At 41.6% G+C, this 18487-nt stretch overlaps 1 protein-coding gene across 5 annotated transcripts in view; it reads right to left on the bottom strand.

Annotated features, from left to right (window-relative positions):
- The window catches only part of GPR63 (G protein-coupled receptor 63), a 127703-nt gene that overhangs the window by 65414 nt on the left and 43802 nt on the right, over positions 1-18487 (bottom strand). The window contains exons 2-3 of one of the 5 annotated variants that reach the window (XM_086317671.1): positions 10570-10601; positions 9315-9517 (exon numbers count right to left, since the gene is read on the bottom strand). The exons of 2 other annotated variants lie outside the window; for them this stretch is intronic. The gene's annotated coding sequence lies outside the window, so the exon portion shown is untranslated. Of the gene's footprint in view, positions 1-1515; positions 1593-2046; positions 2186-9314; positions 9518-10569; positions 10602-18487 lie in introns of those variants that run through there. 2 more of the 5 variants (XM_086317670.1, XM_086317667.1) reach the window with 2 other exon arrangements.

The following is an 18487-nucleotide window of genomic DNA, read 5'->3' as shown; positions in this document are numbered from 1 at the left end:
CTGCCATTCTTAGTGCAGGAGTATTACTGAGTCCCTGAACAGTTTACCCTCTTATAGATATAAAGAGATGCAGAAATATATGAATATCCACATCTATAGATAGATAAGAATTTTGTGACATGTATATGTGATATATATGTGAATACACATTTAGTTTCAAAAAGAAAATTCACAAAACCATCATCTCAATCAAATAAATCACATACCAAATCTCAAGGTACTCATATTAATCCACACAGTTCTAGGAAATAAGTCACACCCACCTTAGAACCCCCAATTCTTTCTGAATGCAGTATTTTCTTGCCTGGAGTCCAGAAAACTTAAGGCAAAATAGTAACTGCAGTGTGGGTTTTAAGTATGTGACTTTTTCTAAGCAAAATTTTTCCAAGAATGCTCAGTTTGCTACAAATTTTCAGAAAATGCTTGAGATGAAGAGTTCTTTTTTCAAGGTTTTAACATATTTGACAGCAGAGTGACAAAACTGTGCTCAGAAATGAAAATCTATATCCCAAACAAAAAGTTATATTAATGCTTATTCTAGAATGATTTTCTTTCAAAACTTCCCCACTACAAGTAAAGTTGTCTCCTACCATACCCCCTATTTCTGCAGTACATTTTTCTACACACAAGTTACATGTAAAGCATATACCTGAGAATTTAAAATACTTCATGACACTTTTCTTTAAAGCTTTCACATTCTATTTTTATTTTTCAAAATAATCTGGATACAATCAATTACATCACTAAAATCTGGCTATTCAACACTTTACAAAGTATAGGGACTTGCCATCAGCACCTGTGATCTACATATGACATCGGATGTATAGAATGTGAGTGAAGAAGACAGAAACAGGGATAGACAGGGGTGGAAGAGAACTGGCAATGTGAGAAAATGGGCTTCCTTTACCCACAGGATACATGAAAAAAGAAACTTAGCCATTTGGGCAATAAATGAACTTATATATTAGGTTTCATCAAATAATTACATCTATTACATACTGTATCCAAGAGTAAAATTGCCTGAAGCAAGAAGGATTATGCAAGAAATATGTGGTTTTGCTTCAGATTCTTAGAAATACTACTCCTAAAATTAGTTGGAGTCTTCTTAATTTAAGATATAATGAAAACCAAATTCACCAATAAACAAAAAAATCCTTCTTTAACAAAACATGCTTTAAACCTCATCTCACCACCAAAAAAAATACTGCATCCTACTACAGGGATACCTGCCTTTCATAAGTGTTAAGATCAAGACTAAATATTTCATGAGGACTAAAAAGATCACTTGGAACATTTCAGTCAGCCTTGGGGGTAAATTTCATAAAAATACATTGTTGGGTTTTGTTGTTTTGTTTGCTTGTTTATTTCAGCACCCTAATCCTCCAGGATTTTTTTTTTTCTTAAAAAAAAAAAAAAAAATCCCAAAAGGGGCGGAGGAATGAGGACTAAAATCAATGCAATGCTGAAGCCCGATCAAAGCTGAGAGACGGACCACAGCGCCGAAAGCTCACCCACATGTAAAAGGCAACCTCTCCGAACTGCTGGAGCTGGAAGGAGTCCTCCGACTTGGGCAAACCAGGTGAACTGCATCCCTAAGGAGTGAGGAGCCCGCAGTGTAAAAGTTCAGGAGGATTCCATCCCCTTCCTCTCACTCCCAGCACTTCGCAGCATCTCCAGGGGAGAGCCGGGCAGAGACAAACCCGGCACTGGGTGCCGACCTGCAGCCGAGCGCTTTCCTCGAAGGCCTCACGGTTCGGGCGGGCAGGGGCCGGGGCAGGGGGCGTCGGGAGGGGAGGCGAGGCGGGGCCCGGGGCCACCGAGTCCTGGCCGGGCCCCACCGTGTGGCGCCGGCTGCCGAAATCCCTCGAGTCCAGCTGTAAAAACCTTCCCGAAAACCCAAGCTTCTCCGGCACAACTTCGGTCTCACCGGCCTCGTCCCCCGCCTCACACTCCGCCCAACCCCACAACCCTTCCCACCTAGGCGAATCGAAGCGCTCCCCACGGACGGCTACCTGTCCCCGGGGGGCCGGGGACCCCACGCCTCACCTCGTACAAAGAGCTGCGCGCGGGCGCCTGCAGGAGAGCCCGGGGAGCATGGCCCCAGCCAGTCCCTCCCGGAACTTTCCTGACATAGCACTTCTCTCCCCGGCTGCAGAAAACGACGCTTCGAGGCGGAGGAGGAGGAGGCGAGGGTGGCGGCAGCGGCGGCGGGAGCAGGAGCAGAAAGTGAGGAGCATCGCGGAGAGCGCCGCCGCCTCGCTCTCTGCCGAGGGGCTCCCGCCCCCAGGGTAACCGAGCTCCCTCTTAAAGGCGCCCGCCGCGTTTTAGGACGGCGGCCAGGGGGAGGAGGCAGGGCAAGAGGGGGAGGAACCGCAAAGACTGAGAGGGCCGCCCCCGCTCTCCGCAGGGTCTGGTCGCCGCTCCGCCTGGACAAAAATAGGGCAAGTGCTGGGACCCGGCACCGGCCGGCTGCCCTCGCCGTTGGCTGGCGCCCCACGACTGTGTTAGAACTTCACCCCTTCTCCTAACCTCTCCCATCCTTTTTTGGGGTCCTGTCTTCCCGCCCCCTCAGCGGCGCCGCGCACACCTACGCCCCCAAAGCCCATGCGCGCCGCTGGCGACTGCCCATTGGAATAGCGTTTCGTCCTGTGTTTCCTGCTTTTTCTTCCTCTATCTCCAACAGAGTGATGAGAGTCTCACCCCAGCCCTGAGAGCGCAGGAGACTGAAATAACTGAAGATTTCAGAGGCCCCTAGACTGGCCCCTGAACGTGTCACTAATGTGTGGCATGGGAGACTTGCTAAATGCTCTGCTTTACTATGTGCGCTGTTCTCGTCCAATAGTCAATGGCCAGGTGGCCTCCCACTGGACTTCTTGAACCAGTGGCTTTTTTGCTTTACAGCAAAGACTGGCTGTAAAGAGCACCCAACTGAATTCTTGGAAGGCCCCTCAGAAAAGATATCACCTTAAGATCGAAATGATACTGGCGATGATGCTTTCAAGTGACAAGTGATAACTGTTTTTCCAGCTCTCACCCACATTTGTGATTACTGCTAAGAGCAACATGGACCGTGCCCAGTGTGGGGATGCCCAGAGACACAGCATCAGCAGCTATCAATGCCCCAGGAAGAGACCACAGAAACAGTGGGTGTGGCAGCAGAGAGCTTGTTTTTCACCTCTTGACTCCCAACTCTTGCTTCTTAATACTGTGAGGCCTGAGTTTGTGTCATTTGTACCCTTCACAGTGTCCTCTGGCTGAGGTGACCGTGGGCAGGCAATTCAAGATTCAGATCCAGCCTGGTCTCCAAAGAATAGGGGCAAGGGGAAACTCAGGGAGAGGTATTTTCTAATTCCACCAAGGCACTGGAATCAGTTGCCTGAGATGGACCTCATTTCTTCCGCTCCTGCCACCAGCAGTTATGAAACAAGCGCATGTGAACTTGTGGGAAGCAATATACAAAAGGTTGGAGGAAACTTTCTTACCAGATGGAGAGGAAACAAGTTTGGGGCTTTATAAAAGCAGGAGACATGGTGCTGTCAGGCCAAAGATAAGATGAGAGAGGAGGTTAGTAGTGAGCAAGAGTGAAGCTATACTGGTTTCATGATCAAGTCTTGTTTAGTCAGGATAGTTAGATGTAATAGGTACCTGAATCAAACTGGTTTTTGAAAGCCTACAGCGAAGAAGGTTGAAATCCCAAGAGTAGAACTGGCAAAAAAAAATTAAAATGCTTTTTAGAATCCTTTTTCTTTTTTCTCCAGGAGTTCAAAGAGTGTTGGGACTTCATTTCTCTTCATATCATGGTTGTGCTTTCATTGCACGGGTTTTATCTTCTCTAATCAAGGCCTAAACCTACAGCCCCAGGCTTTTCTCCTCCTCCCACGTCCTTAGCAATTGGTCTCATTAACAAGAAAGCAAGCCAAGGAATGAGTCTCCCTGGGCTCACTTGGATCCTCTGCCCATCTCTGGACTAACCATTAAAACCACAGACTTGAATATGCACTGCCAGGTTTCGTCATTTGCCTATGGCTGAGAAAGGTCAAGAGAGATAGATTGGGTGCCTTCCCCCTAATATACATGCAAACCACATGGGCTGAGCAGGAAAGAGGAGGTTTCCCAAAGGACACTTACTGTTGTTAACAAAGATGAAATGAAAATTAAACAGGTAGAGTCTATAGACAACCAGTTCCCCACCTGTCCCATTCCCCAAAGCACACACACATACAAAGCACCTACCTCTCTGCCTCTCTCCCTATAGCCTCTGGTTCAGAAGAATACAAGTAATTGACACAACCAGTTACATCCTTTGGCCTCAGAAGCCACTCAGAAGGACCTCAGTAATATTAACAAACCACTTGCAAAAAAAAAACAAACAAACAATATTTAAGCTGTAATTGTATTCAATAATTTTTTTTCCTAAATCATGCTACTTCTGCCTCCAAGATGCCCTCAACCCCTCATTCATTGCTAAGCCTTGTTATATAATCAATTATAAGAGTCCATGAATATACATTCAACTTGAAAAAAAAATGAAGCCTATGAATAATCACATTTCAGTATCCAAGTGACACAGGGCCCAACTCCATTTCCAAACTCCAATAAGTTCTTCATTATCTTTTCAGAGATAGCACGGAGGAGTTTATATTTTGCCTATCAAAAATGCCAAATAATTTCAGCCTTCTTCCCACACAAGAACTTCTCTTTGGTTGCTGATAAAAATGTTTAATGTATTCTTCCTTCATTTTTGTATTTATAGAATTAGTTCATAGATATTCCAGACAAATAGATTTAAAAACCTGGAGGAACCTTCAGGATTAACCTAAAACATTCCCCTTTATTTCAAGGAGGAAGATTTAAAAGCAGAGATTGGGTTGTCTGGGGTCATAGGGCTGTTTTTAGTTTGTGATCTGCCCTGCTCTGTGCTAGATATTTCACAAAGTAAAGAAGCAAAAGCATATAACATGATCACTGCCCTCAAGAGGTTAGATTTAGTCAAGGAGACATGACCACATCTAAGATATAGGACAAATTTTCAGAGCATCACAGTGTATCATGTTAGTGTACAGAAAGGCATGATGAGTCTGTGTTAACTATAGGCATTGAAATAAGAGACGCAATGAGCTGAAGTAGTCTTGGAAATGCTTTTCAGCTAGGAACCAACTTGATGGTCCTTAAAAAATGCAGAAACAGACTTCCCTGGTGGTCCAATGGCTAAGACTCTGCACTCCAGACCCAGACTAATGCAAGGGGTCTGGCTTTGACCCCTGCTCAGGGAACTGGAGCCAGCATATCTAAATTAAGACCCGACACAGCCAAAAAAGAAAAAAATGAAGGCACTGATGGGTAAAAGGTCTTGCCATGTGTTTGGACTGAAAGGAAATTTGGACTGTAAGGAAATCTGCACTGTCATGGTTTAGGAGAGTATTTCAAACTGCAGATTATGAAATTATTTTAGTAGACTTTAACCAGTATTTTTTTTTTAAGAATTATTTATTTATTTGGCTGTGCTGGGTCTTCCTTGCTGCACGTGGGCTTTCTCGAGCGGCAGTGAGCAGGGATCTACTCTCTAGTTGGGGTGTCCGGGCTTCTTATTGGGGTGGATTCTCTTGTTATGGAGCAGTCTCTAGGTGCATGGGCTTCAATAGTTGCTTGACCAGTATTTTTTAAATTAAACAAAATGAAAAATATCAGAGTGCATCATACTTAATAAGATTATTTGTTAAACTAGTTTCATTATCTTCTGTGTTCTAAGTTATGATGTAAATTTCATGTCTTGCTTGGGGTCACTTTCAAAAAGGTTTCAAAAGCCATAGTTCTGAATCCAGACAGAATGGTGTGAAACACTTCAGAGCAAAAGAGTGAATGAATAACATCTCTTCAAGCGTCGTTTTCCTTCTGTGCAAGAGATTTCAGCACAACTTTTTTTTTTTTTGGCTGTTCCAGGTCTTAGTTGCAGCACTCCAGATATTTGTTGCAGCATGCAGGATTTTTTTAGGTGTGGCATGCAGGCTCTCAGTTGTGGCATGTAGGATCTAGTTCCCAAATCAGGGATCAGACCCAGGCCCCCTGAATTGGGAGCACAGAGTCTTAACCACTGGACCACAGGGAAGTCCCTCCAGCACAGTTTTTTACAGAGTAAGACCTACAAATGGTACCTCTTATTTGCTGGCTAGACTGAAGATTTTCAGCCCTGGCTGCATATTAGAATCACTTGAAGAGTTTCTACAAAATACGGATGCCACCCTCAGAGACCCAGACTCAGTTCTGGGATAGAGTCCAGGCATCAGTGAGTTTAAAAGCTGCCCAGGTACAGTTGTGGCTGCAAACCCATGGGCTAGACCCATAGTTGAACACATCTAGTACCTGAGAAGCATGGTGGTACACTGTATCTCTTCAGTGAGAACACTGACCTTATGATTTATGTTTCTATTTCTTTACCAAGCAATAGATAACATGCTACATAGTCATCAGAATTCTAACTTTCTGCTCTAAAAATCTTCAACTCTGGTGCAATCCGCTCATTGTTTATCTCAGTCAATGACACAGCATGGATCCTGAGTCATAATCTCTTATGTGTCTCTCCACATGTACAATTTATGGTTACTTATCAGCATACAGTAGTTTCTGGAGGTGTTAAAAGGCAGTGAAATGCCACCAAAAATTCCCTAAGGAAGAGGAAAAGAGCTGGAAGCAAATGGCATTGGAAATCCATAAGCTAAATAATTAGCAAATGACTCATTACATTTCAGCTATTTTCATCCTGACTTTTAATAACTTCGCTTCTAAATATAGTAATTAATGATGTGCTTTTTGTAATTTTACATTCAGTAATCCCTAAGTGTTCATATCTTACACATTTTCCCTTGTACAGTCAATCGCTTTGTGTATGAAGCAGGAAAAGCTTCCTTCAAATACAGACTATGCAAGAGACTCAGAAGCACTGGTATTCCACCTAGTCATTTTGTCTATGTAAATCTCAACTTTTTTTTTTTTGGTTGGACAAAGATAATAAATATAGCATAATTTTGAATCTTGCCAAAGAGAGGAAGCGACTAAGTAAGAAAGAACAAGGAAAAAAAAAAAAAATCCAACACCCAGACATGTAATTCATGATAAGACAAAATCAGTACCCAGAACCACTGTAAGGTCCTTTTGCCTGACTCTGAATCTAATCAAGCCTCTAGACCTAATAGGAAATACAACAGAGGATTACGTTTACAAACTTCCTCAGGGAAACAATCAGTCAAATCTAGAATGTTGAACAGTCAATAAGAAAAATGACCTTGCTTCCCTGCCAAATCAATGTCATGAAAAAGCAGGGGGCCAATTATAAAAGAACACAAGAGATTTAAGAATCATAATCAAAATGGGACCTCCCTGGCAGTCCAGGGGTTAATACTCAGTGCTTCCACTACAGGGGGCAAGGGTTTGATCCCTGGTCAGGGAGCTAAGATCCCACATGTTTCGAGGTAGGGACAAAAATAAAAAAGAATAATAATCATGAAATGCAGTGTGTGGACTTTGTGTTCTATTTTGACCAAACCACCTATGAAAAGAATCCTTGAAACAGGACAAGCGGGTTATAAACTAAGTATTAGATACTATAAAAGAATTATTGTTAATTATGTTAGATGTGATAATAACATCACAATTACATATAAAACAGAAATTTCATCACAGGTACATACTGAAGAATTCTATAATCTTGTAAAAAATAGGAGGAGGAATAGATGAAAATGACTGATTAATTTATGAAGCTGGGGACAGATACATGGAGGTTTATTATGTCTTACTTCCCATTATTGTGTATATATATTTGGAAAGTCCCCTAACAAAGTTATTATTTTTAAAAAAGCTCTGTGTTTTGATGTATTGGATGTTGAGTTGATCTTTTATTAAAATCCTTCTCATGGTTTCACCAACAGGGCAGTGATAAATATATGTAAGTGTGGGCCTTGGTACATCTTTAATATATTTAGAAACAAGGTTTTAGGCTCAGAAGTCTTTTATTTATTTTTTTTAAAGTCTTTATTGAATTTGTTACAATATTGCTTCTGCTTTATGTTTTGTTTTTTGGCTGCAAGGCATGTGGGATCTTGGCTCCCTAACCCGGGATTGAACCTGCACCCCCTGCATTGGAAGGCAAAGTCTTAACCACTGGACCACCAGGGAAGTCCCAGAAGTCTTTTATTATAATATTTTTGACCAATAGTTACTAGTCACATTCAAGACATGGTTTAAGTCAGTGCACAGTGGAGACAAAGCTCTAAAGCCAATCCTTTTGCTTCAGTGGGGTAGGATTGGACAAAAGGAGGGACTCTGTGGGCTTCCCTGATAGCTCAGTTGGTAAAGAATCCTCCTGCAAAGAGAGCCCAGTTCAATTCCTGGGTCAGGAAGATCCCCTGGAGAAGGGTTAGGCTACCCACTCCAGTATTCTTGGGCTTCCCCTGTGGCTCAGTTGGTAAAGAATCCGCCTGCAATGAGGGAAACCTGGGTTTGATCCCTGGGTTGGGAAGATCCCCTGGAGAAGGGAAAGGCTACCCACTCCAGTATTCTGGCCTGGAGAATTCCATGGACTTTATAGTCCATGGGGTTGCAAAGAGTCAGACATGACTGAATGACTTTCACTTCACTTCACTTCACTTCTGCGGGAAAAGTACTCAATCCCCCAACATAGCTTGCTCTCTGTGTTGCAGGTGCCCCCTACAAGTGTCTCTGTGCCCCGATAACAATCCAATGACTAGCTTTGGCTGCCTCCACCTTAGTATGCCCATGGTGAAGTCTACAGGTAAGTCCATAGAGACCAACTGGGTGGATGTTCCTATCTTTTTCGTAAGCTGCAATGAAGACATAATGTCTTGGCCGTTTCCCTCCCCATCTTACCCCATCACACCGTCCCCTCCCCCCAGAGAAGGTGGATACTCCAGTGTGAACACACAAACACACATATACCAAATGAACATTGCAGTGGTAGATGCAGCAGGCCAAGACCAGTCAGAGGAGATGGAGAGCAGCCAGTCAGCCTGCTTTTGGCCTTCGTCTTAGTCCAGTGTTTCTCCAACACTGGTGTCTGGACTTATATTAGCACAAGATTCAATTTTAGGAGAGGATAACCTTTACTATGTGTATTTAATTTGTTATGAATTAGAAAATGTAACAAGCACATCACTCTCCTGGGTATTCTTTAGATAAAGCTAAGTTTTAAAAACTTGGTCAATATTTTTAAAATCTCAAAGGAATAAAAAGTACAGCTACTTTGAGGATACAACAAATTCACAAAGGTATTTCATAAGCAACCAAGAGTTTTGAGATTCTACCTTTTATCTGTAGAAGCAGGACGAAGCTTCATAGCTCACACATTGCTAGCCTAACTGTGCAGGGACTTCACTAAAAATGAAAGGTAGTGAATCGGATAAGTGAATCCTTTGGCGTTTGATAATCACAAATTCTTCTTCTAGTACCACCATGATGGAGGGACACAAGGAGACTAATTAACCTCTTCAACCCTCACTTTCTTGGTCTGTAAATTGAAAATAAGAATGAATTGTTATGAGGATTAAGACATTGATCTAAAACATTTAGTCTCTGATACGAAGTAAACGTCAGTGCATGTTACACTATTACTAATGGCACAGAGTCTGTATTTTCTAGGTATTCTTTTATCACATTCCCGTTTAGAAAATTGTGGCATAATAGGCAGCAAATGTGAAAATTTTCCACTTAGAAATATAATTAACAATATTCAATATCAGTGTCATTGACAGTCAGGGGTTATTGTTTTCAGCATGAATTTTTTAACAAGAGAAGTGGTTCTTACCCTGGTGATAGTAAGTTTTATCACTTTTTCTGTCTTCTCTCCCCGGGACCTCAGCAGTGAAATCTCAGGAGTCCTAACCACTAGTCCACTAGGGAAATCCCATTTTATCTGTTTTGTAATGACTTGTTTTTAATACAATTGATATTTTTTAAAACAACTATAATTGGCTTTACAAAGAACTTTTAAATTATATTTAGAAGTTATAACTATTTAGAAATTATAAAATCTCAGTATTTTAGCTTTTTAAAAATATAAGCATGTATTTGAGCTAAAAGGAATTTTGTTTGAATATTTTGTTTTTCTTGGAAGTAAGCCAAAAACCTCCATTTTAGGATAAAAATCACTAATAAAAAACGATTATCCTCAAAATTACCATATACAATCATTTCCATTCCTTATTTTACATAATTATGTATTTTTCCAAAGAAGATATAGATGACTAACAGGCACATCGTGAATTACCAGAGAAACACAAATCAAAACCAATATGAGATAAAATATGACACTTGGGTTGCTTCCAAATCTTGGCTATTGTAAATAGTCCTGCTATGAATATTGGGGTGCATGTAAAACCACAATGAGATATCACTTCATATCTGTCAGAATGGCTATCATCAAAAAGCCTACAAATAACAAATGTCAGAGAGGATGAAGAGAGAAAGGAACACTTGCACACTGTCAGTGGGGATGTGAATAGGTGCAGCCACTCTGGAAAATAGCAGGGAGGTTCCTCAAAAAATTAAAAATAGAGTTACCATATGATCCATCAATTCCACTGGACATATATCTGAAAAAAAAGAAAACACTACCTCAGAAAGATACACGAGTTTGGGGGAGAATGGATACATGTATATGTAAGGCTGAATCCCTTTGCTGTTCACCAGAAATTATCACAACACCATTTGTCAGTTGGCTATAACGCCAAAACCAAATAGGTTTCCCAGGTGACTCAGAGGTAAAAAATTCACCTGCACAATGCAGGAGCTACAGGATACCTGGGTTCGATACTTGGGTCCAGAAGATCCCCTGGAGAAGGGAATGGCAACCCACTCCAGTGTTCTTGCCTGGAGAATCCCATGGACAGAGGAGCCTGGCAGGCTACAGCCCATAGAGTCGCAAAGAGTCAGACAGGACTGAAGCGACTGAGCACGCATGCACAAGCAATACAAAATAATTAAAAAAAAACAAAACACAAGAAGGTATATGTGCAACCCAATATTCATAGCAGGACTATTTACAATAGCCAAAATTTGGAAGCAACCTAAGTGTCATTCAACAGACAAGAGTGCATAAAGAAGATGTGATATATATAGATATACATAAAATATTTCTTAGCCATAAAAAAGAATGAAATTCTGCCTTTTGCAGAGATGTGGATGGACCTAGAAAATATAATTGTTAGTGAAATGTCAGACAGAGAAAGACAATTATTGTATGATATCCCCTATCGGTGGAATCTAAAGCACAAATGAATGTGTGTGTAAAACAGAAACAGACTCATGGACATAGAAAACAAAATATTGGCTGCAAATGGAGAGAGGGAAGGGAGAGGGACAAATTAGTAATATGGAGTTGGCAGCTACAAACTGCTACTCATAAAATAGATAAACAACAGGATATATTCTACAGCACAGGGAATTATAGTTATTATCTCGTAATAACTTTTAATGGAGTATAATCTGTAAAAATACTGAATCACTATGCTATATACCTAAAACTAATATACTTTTATAAATCAACTGTAACTTCAATTTAGAAATATGAAACAGAAAAAGTGAAAGCTAACGTAGGATTTGTGTTTTGGTAAGTCAAAGCGATAATAGCAGTGCCCACTAGAGGAAGAGAAAGAAAAGAACTACTTCTAACTCCTAGGGGAAGGGGTTGGGGAAAGTGAAGGAATGAATTACTGAACCAGAAGCCTCCCTAAGTAGGAACATGCCATGGTTTGGGAGACTAAATTGATAAGGCCAGCTGATTTAAACAAAGCTGTTAAGGCTTAGATGACAAACGTGCCAGAATATTCCAGAAGGGAGACGCTAGATTTCGTGGTGGGATGTTATTGCTCCTGAGAGAAACAGAAAGAGAGAGAGAGAGTGAGTGAAGAGCCAAAAAGAGGAGTAAGAAGGAAAGGGAGATGGCCTGAAACTGGAAGGAGTAAGGATCAGTAAAACTCCCCAGCGGTGGAGTCCTCGGGATCTTGTAAGATCTGTTATAAAGTTGTGCTGCTTGTAGTTATTTGCATTTCTAGAATGCAGATCATTCCTTCATCTCTCCAGAAATTCAGCAAAGCCTAAATTACAAGCGCTTTTAGAACAATTATTTTTGGCTGTTGTTGGTTTTGTTGTTATTTAGTCGCTAAGTTGTGTTGACTCTGTGACCCCATGGACTGTAGCCCACCAGGCTCCTCTGTCCATGGGATTCCCCAGGTAAGACTACTGGAGTCAGTTGCCATTCTCTTTGCCAGGGGATCTTCCCAACCCACATCTCTTATGTCTCCTGCACTGTCAGGCCAATTCTTTACCCCAAAGCCACATGAGAGGTTTACTTTAAGATCATTCAAAGTTGAAATCCCTACCTAGGTTTACATGATGCAGACTAGAATATCTAAAAAAGCAGAAGCCTGGGAAGTAGATGTAAGTATAAAAGCTTAAGTCTTCAGAAATTCTAAGAACTTTTGAGAAGGCTTTGGATTTCCATGGCCATGAATTTGGGGTGGATGGTGTTGAGGTCATTTTATCTGGTTCATAAGAGCCAAGAAGTCTCCATCTGATGTCTAGGTTACATAAAATAGAATTATAGAATTCTTAAATTCACCTCATACAACACCTCACTTTTTACAGTTAAAGAACTTGAGGCATACAAAGAGCCTTAAAATGCATATCCTGACAAAAATTTGATTGCAAGAAGCTAAGAGATGGGAAAATGAGACAGAAGGGAAGAAAATCATTAAAGGGTGTGTTTCCACTGTGTGCGACTAGAATTTAACACTGCTGAGAATCTCTGGAACCAGGGCAGAGCTAGCACTTCAGAGTTAGCATTCTCAAAGATGAGGGAGTTGGAGTATTTAGCTTCCCTGTTGGCTCAGTGGTAAAGAATCTGCCTACAATGCAGGAGACATGAGTAGATGTAGGTTTGATCCCTGGGTCAGGAAGATCCCCTGGAGGAGGAAATGGAAACCCACCCCAGTACTCTTGCCTGGAAAATCCCATGGACAGAGGAGCCTGGTGGGCTATAGTCCATGGGGTTGCAAAGAGTCAGACATGACTGAGCACAGCACACAGAATCACTAGTTGAATAGGGAGTGGCTATTCTCTGGAACTTTCAGTCTATCCTGTGCTGGGAAAGAACTGACTTCAGAGGTGGGAAAGAACGCACATGCAGAGATGCAGGTTCTGACAGTCAGAAGTGTTGCCAGCCTGCATGCAAGTATTAGTTGCCAAGTAGATTGAGCAGGGCTATGACAGCATCTTCTACATGAAGACTTGCAAAGGAGTCTCACAGAAGAGTCACCAAGTCTGGACTAAGGACAGCATAGCCTCGGGTGGGGGTAGAAACTGGTATGTATCTGGTCAGTTAGGCAGACCTAGGTTTGAATCCCAGCCCTGTTCTCTAGATTCTGTGCAACCATAGAAACTTACTTAGCCATTTTGTTCTTCAGTTGCCTCATTTGTAAAATGGGGATGTGTTAAGAACTAGCTTGTAGAGTTGGTGAAAACTGAATAAATAAATATTTGTAAAGGAAATAAGAAATTGGCTAGGACAGAGAAGACAGCACAATAAGTGGTGACTAATATTAAGGGTAGTTATTTTATTATGTGAGATAAACTTGAGAGGGGGACAAATAGGAAATAAAAGGGAAAAGTTCTCTTTTTCTCCCTCCCACCACTGTATGCTATAGGGAATCCCACCCCACCCCCAACCTTACCCCTGGACCATAGGTCAAGCAGAGTTCTGTGCTCACTGGTCAATTTCAGTTATTAACATTTTTCACTGATTGTAAGATAGACACCTAATAACCACTCAGTCATGTCTGACTCTTTGCAGCCCCATGGACTGTAGCCCACCAGGCTCCTCTGTTCATGGAATTTTTCAGGCAAGAATGCTGGAGTGGGTTTCCATTTCCTCCTCCAGGGGATCTTCCCGACCCAGAGATGGAATCGTGTCTCCTGTGTCTCCTGCATTGCAAGTGGATTCTTTATCCACTGAACCAATTGGTATGAAATCAAGATATGCCTTACAATCTAATGAATCTGACTTGATGTAGTACTTAAAACAGGACTCCTTTTGGGAATGAAGACTCATTTTTCATATTTTTAAAATTCTAGTATGATATAATGCTGATAGATGTTGACGTTAAAGAAGAGATCTGTTGGGTTATTGTATTATTCTATCTATTTCTGTGTCTGTTTGAAAACTTTCATAATACAAAAGTAATATTAAAGTTTAAGTTTATTCCAGTTCAATTAAAACTTTGAATTAATACCCAACACTTCTTAATAATTACATCAGAAAAGTAGATCTATTTTCCTAAGTTTATTTTTAAAGAAAGATGAAACTAAAATGAGTTGTATTATTTCTTCTTTCTTCTTTGTGTTGGTTTTTGTAACCAGCTAGCCTTGTTGTGGCATACAGGGACATAAACATAATTGAAAACAATTTAATCAAGTTACATTCAATGAAAATTCAATAAATAGGCATTCAGCATAAAATGGGGGGGGAAAAGGAAGGAAAGGTTGCCTTTCTTCAGGTTCACAGGACCCTAGTTAAGGATATGTTTCAGTAATAATTAACTATTGCTGCTGCTGCTGCTGCTAAGTCGCTTCAGTCGTGTCCGACTCTGTGCGACCCCATAGACAGCAGCCCACCAGGCTTCCCTGTCCCTGGGATTCTCCAGGCAAGAACACTGGAGTGGGTTGCCATTTCCTTCTCCAGTGCATGAAAGTGAAAAGTGGAAGTGAAGTCACTCATTTACTGTTGCTGCTGCTGCTGCTAAGTCACTTCAGTCATGTCCGACTCTGTTCGACCCCACAGACAGCAGCTCACCAGGCTCCCCTGTCCCTGGGATTCTCCAGGCAAGGACACTGGAGTGGGTTGCCATTTCCTTCTCCAGTGCATGAAAGGGAAAAGTGAAAGTGAAGTCACTCAGTTGTGTCCGACTCTTTGCGACCCCATGGACTGCAGCCCACCAGGCTCCTCTGTCCATGGGATTTTCCAGGCAAGAGTACATTGCCTTCTCCACATTTACTCTTAGGTTGGTGCAAAAGTAATTGTGGTTTTTGCATTGTTGAATTTTGCCATTTAATATTGGAATACATTCTTAAATAAATGTGGTTATGTTATACATCATTTTAATGCACATTTCTTGCTTTAGGATTTTTTTTGCTAATTACTTATTACTTACTGTTTATATTTATTTTAGACTAGGGAAATGATGTTAGACAAAAAGCAAATTTGAGCAATTTTCTTATTTGAGATCAAAACGAATCATAAAGCAGTGGAGGCCAACTGCATTTGGCCCAGGAACTGGTAATGAATGTGCAGTGCAGTGGTGGTTCAAGAAACTTTGCAAAAGAGACAAGAGCGTTGAAAATGAGAAGTGTAGTGGCCGGCCACCGGGAGTTGACAACGACCAATTGAAACCCATCACTGAAGCTGATCCTCTTACAACTACACAAGAAGTTGCCAAAGAACTCAGCGTTGACCATTCTATGGTCGTTCAGCATTTGAAGCCAATTGGAAAGATGAAAAAGCTCAATACGTGGGTGCCTCATAAGCTGACCCAAAAAAAAAAAAAATCCTCATTTTGAAGTGTCATCTTCACTTATTCTATGCAACAATGAACCACTTCCTGATCAGACTGTGACCTGTAACAAAAAGTGAACTTTATATGACAACCGGCGACAACCAACTCAGTGGAGAAAAAGAAAGTAGGGAAGAGAAAACAAAGGGATTGGAAGAACAATTAATAAAATTACTGCAGAGGTTCAGCACAGTGACTATCTGAGGAAAAGTGCCCCAGGCAGGAGGAGCATCAAGGCCACGCCTCCTCCTGATCCTGGAATACTCAAAGAACAGAGACCAGAGCACCTGGAGCAGGGGAAAGGGAAAGATGAGGTCAGTGTCTCTTGAAATGTGTTCCAAATTAGTTCCTTAGTAAGTTTGGGAAATACTACAGTCTCTGTTCCCTTTAGAGAATCACAGTGTCCTCTGCATATTAAATGCTCTAAGAAGTCCTGCCAAAAGCAACCTGTTTAATATTTATAACCCATGCGATGGACAAAATGTTTGTGTTCCCCCCCAAATGTATATGTTGAAATCCTTACACCCAGTGTGATGGTATTAGGAGGCGGAGCCTTTGGGAGGTCATGAGGGTGATACCCCCTCGTGAGTGGGATATAGTGCCCTTACAAAAGGACCCCAGACTGTTCTCTCACTCTCTTTGTGCCCTGTGAAGTCACAGCAAGAAGACAGCTGGCTATGAACTAGGAAGCAGGCCCTTGTACATGCATGCATGCTCAGTCGCTTCAGTCATGTCCAACTCTTTGCGACCCCATGGACTGTAGCCCACCAGGCTCCTCTGTCCATGAGATTCTCCAGGAAGGAATACTGGAGTGGGTAGCCACTTCCTCCTCCAGGGTCTCTTCCCAACCCAGAGATCGAACCCATGTCTCCTGCATCTCCTGCTTTGCAGGTGGATTCTTTACTGCTGAGCCACCTGGGAAGCCCAAGCAGGCCCTCATCAGATACCAAATCTGCTGGTTCCTTAATCTTGGATTTCCCAGATTCCAGAACTAGGAGAAATACCTATTTATTGTTTAAGTCACCTAGTCCCTGGGATTTTTGCTATAGCAGTCCAAGCAGGACAAATAATCCAGCATTTCTCAGACCTTCCTGACCACAGATCTCTTCTACATCGAGCATCTACTTTTTGGAATACACATTTTGAAAAAGATTATTCTAGCTTGTGAACTCAGAATAAAGACAAAGTGTGTTCTTCTTTGTATCTGCTTAAATACATTCTCCGTAAATATCTGTTGGGTGGGTCAACCCTCATTATGTCACAGTTATATACCTACCATGTTATTGTGTCTTAAAGGAAGACTGATTCTGTTAAACCAACCATTTGCTTTAGGTCATGTTCCTGTGTGCAGTGGGTAAGCTTTCAGCCTCCTTTAAACAATCTCCTGATCAGACCTAGACATTCTCCCCTGTCCTTTCCTGGGTTAGGAATTAGGTCCAGCAACCTGGATACACTCAATTCAAGTGCATGGTAGATACCTCTTTGGCTTAGCCAATTCCATTTTTACTGTAGTCTTGACTGAAGTTAGGGTTAACACCCCCAAAAGATGTCCTTTTCAATATAGGGGACTAGAATGCAAAAATAGGGAGTCAAGAACACCTGGAGTAACAGGTAAATTTGGCCTTGGACTACAGAATGAAGGAGGGCAAAGGCTAATAGAGTTTTGCCAAGAGAACGCACTAGTCATTGCAAACACCCTCTTCCAACAACACAAGAGAAGACTACATATGGACATAACCAGATGGTCAACACCGAATCAGATTGATTATATTCTTCACAGCCAAAGATGGAGAAGCTCTATACAATCAGCAAAAACAAGACTGGAAGCTGACTGTGGCTCAGATCATGAACTCCTTATTGCCAAATTAAGAAGTAAATTGAAGAAAGTGGGGAAAACCACTAGACCATTCCGGTATGACGTAAATCAAATCCCCTACAATTATACAGTGGAAGTGACAAATAGATTTAAGGGACTAGATCTGATAGACAGAGTGCCTGATGAACTATGAACAGAGGTTTGTGACTTTGTATAGGAGACAGGGAGCAAGATCATCCCCAAGAAAAAGAAATGCAAAAAAGCAAAATGGCTGACTGAGGAGTCCTTACAAATAGCTTAGAAAAGAAAATAAGCCAAAAGCAAAGGAGAAAAGGAAAGATATAAGCATCTGAATGCAGAGTTCCAAAGAACAGCAAGGAGAGATAAGAAAGCCTTTCTCAGCAATCAATGCAAAGAAATAGAGGAAAACAACAGAATGGGAAAGACTAGAGATCTCTTCAAGAAAATTAGAGATACTAAGGGAATATTTCATGCAAAGATGGGCTCAATAAAGGACAGAAATGTTATGGACCTAACAGAAGCAGAACACGTTAAGAGATGGGAAGAATACACAGAAGACCTGTGCAAAAAAGATCTTCATGACCCAGATAATCACAATGGTGTGACCACTCACCGAGAGCCAGATATCCTGGAATGTGAAGTCAAGTGGGCATTAGGAAGCATCACTATGAAAAAAGCTAGTGGAGGTGATGGAATTCCAGTTGAGCTATTGAGCTATTTCAAATGCAAAAAGATGATGCTGTGAAAGTGCTGCATTCAATAGGCCAGCAAATTTGGAAAACTCAGCAGTGGCCACAGGACTGGAAAAGGTCAGTTTCCATTCCAATCCCAAAGAAAGGCAATGCAAAAGAATGCTCAAACTACCACACAATTGCACTCATCTCACATGCTGGTAAAGTAATGCTCAAAAACATCCAAACCAGGCTTCAGCAATACATGAACCATGAACTTCCAGATGTTCAAGCTGGTTTTAGAAAAGGCAGAAGAACCAGAGATCAAATTGCCAACATCCACTGGATCATGGAAAAAGCAATAG

This window comes from Bos grunniens, chromosome 9, assembly GCF_055505025.1.
Source record: "Bos grunniens cultivar Pamir isolate PY7600 chromosome 9, Bosgru_T2T1.0, whole genome shotgun sequence".
Classification (NCBI taxonomy): Eukaryota; Metazoa; Chordata; class Mammalia; order Artiodactyla; family Bovidae; genus Bos; species Bos grunniens.
This window is presented reverse-complemented; position numbering and strand designations above follow the sequence as displayed.